The sequence below is a fragment of the Rhinopithecus bieti genome, unplaced genomic scaffold (genome assembly GCF_001698545.2).
Source record: "Rhinopithecus bieti isolate Rb0 unplaced genomic scaffold, ASM169854v2 scaffold_11380, whole genome shotgun sequence".
NCBI lineage: Eukaryota > Metazoa > Chordata > Mammalia > Primates > Cercopithecidae > Rhinopithecus > Rhinopithecus bieti.
Genome location: NW_016807225.1, coordinates 58,537 through 60,920, shown reverse-complemented (window position 1 = coordinate 60,920; position 2,384 = coordinate 58,537).

The window sequence follows — 2,384 nt, the reverse complement described above, 5'->3', positions numbered from 1 at the left end:
TTTTTTAGTAGAGATGGGGTTTCACCATGTTAGCCAGGATGGTCTTGATCTCCTGACCTCGTGATCCGCCCGCCTCAGCCTCCCAAAGTGCTGGAATTACAGGCGTGAGCCACCGTGCCCGGCCAGTCCAATCATATTTCTACATGGCTGCCCATACTTTGTTGAGCCTAAGCATAAAAATGGACAATTTCCCCTGTGTCTTTGCGCTTTGCATCATCTTCTTCTTCTTCTTTTTTTTTTTTTTTTTTTGACAGAGTTTTATTCTATCACCCAGGCTGGAGTGCAGTGGTGCAATCTCAGCTCACTGCAACCTCCACCTCCTGGGTTCAAGTGATTCTCCTGCCTCAGTATCCTGAGTAGCTAGGATTACAGGCATGTGCCACCATGCCCAGCTAATTTTTGTATTTTTAGTAGAGACAGGGTTTAGCCATGTTGGCTTAGCTGGTCTTGAACTCCTGACCTTAGGTGATCTGCCAGCCTCGGCCTCCCAAAGTGCTGGGATTACAGGCGTGAGCCACTGTGTCTGGCCTTCTGTTACCCAGGCTGGAGTGCAGTGGTGCAATCATGGCTCACTGTAGACTCCATCTCCCAGGTTCAAGCTATCTTCCCACCTCAGCACTCTCCCACTCCCCCAATAGCTGGGACTACAGAAATGTGCCACCATGCCTGGCTAATTTTTTCTTCTATAGAGACGGGGTCTCAATATGTTGCCCAGGCTGATCTTGAGCTCCTGGCCTCAAGCAATGCTCCAGCCTCAGCCTCCCAAAGTGCTGAGTCCAAAGAGGTGAAATTACAGGCATGAGCCACTACATCTGGATAGATCTTCATTCTGAAGGCTCCCATAATACACGATAAATAAATTGTATGCCTTTTCTCCAATTAATCTGTCTTTTGAAAGTTGATTTTTGCAATAACCCTTCAGAAGGCCAAGTCTTGGCTGGGCACAGCTGCTCACGTCTGTAATCCCAGCACTTTGGCAGGATGAGGCAGGCAGATCACCTGAGGTCAGGAGTTCGAGACCAGTCTGGCAAACATGGCGAAACCCCTTCTCTACTAAAAGTACAAAAATTAGTGGTGGGCGCCTGTAATCCCAGCTACTTGGAAAGCTGAGGCAGGAGAATCATTCGAATCCGGAAGGCAGAGGTTGCAGTGAGCTGAGATCGCACTACTGTATCACTGACCTCCCAGCATTAGAAAAACAACTCAAGTAATTTTGATGTCTGCCTCCAAATCCATCATTACATTGGCCATAAATGGTAGATTTTGTGTGTATCTGTATGTTAATATGGAAAAAATACACTGCCTTCCACAAGCTTTTATTGTCCCAGGGTTCCAAGGCCACTTTAAGTGAATATAAAATAGCTTTAAATGAATATAAAATACTCATGATAATTTGAAATAATTAAAAAGTCTTTGTGTTTTCAATAGCCTGAAATACGTAACAGGTTTGTACAAATGTTTTTTAAATGATCAGTGGTTAGAAAAATCTTACATTTGCTTTCACAATTGTCCGTCAGCCTTTTTTATCGTGATAGAACATTCAAGGGTATTAGGTATACAAACAACAGAATGGGTTGAATTTAGTAACATTTTCTAATTTGCTATTTGTTCTCATTTTAATAACTGTCTCCAATTGAATTCCTTTTAGGCTTCAACTACTTTGAGCCGCTAAGCTTCAAGAAAAAATTATGGGCCGGGTACAGTGGCTCATGCCTATCCCAGCACTTTGGGAGGCCGAGGCAGGCGGATCACCTGAGGTCAGGAGTTCAAGACCAGCCTGGCCAACACAGTGAAACCCCGTCTGTACTGAAAATACAAAAATTACCCAGGCGTGGTAGTACGTGCCTGTAATCCCAGCTACTCAGGAGGCTGAGGCAGGACAATCACTTGAACCTGGGAGGCAGAGGTTGCAATGAGCCAAAATCGAGCCACTGCACTCCAGCTGGGCAATGGAGAGTGAGACTCCATTATTGATAGCCCTTTAAACAATTCAATATTGCATAATAAAAAATGATAAAGGGGATATCACCATCTATCCCACAGAAATACAAACGACCATCAGAGAATATGATAAACACCTCTATGCAAATAAATTAGAAAATCTAGAAGAAATGGATAAATTCCTGGACACATACACCCTCCCAAGACTAAACCAGGAAGAAGTTGAATCCCTGAATAGACCAATAATAGGCTCTGAAATTGAGGCAACAATTAATAGCCTACCAACCAAAAAAAGTCCAGGACCAGATGGATTCACAGCCGAATTCTACCAGAAGTATAAGGAGGAGCTGGTACCATTCCTTCTGAAACTATTCCAATCAATAGAAAAAGAGGGAATCCTCCCTAACTCATTTTATGAGGCCAACATCATCCTGATACCAAAA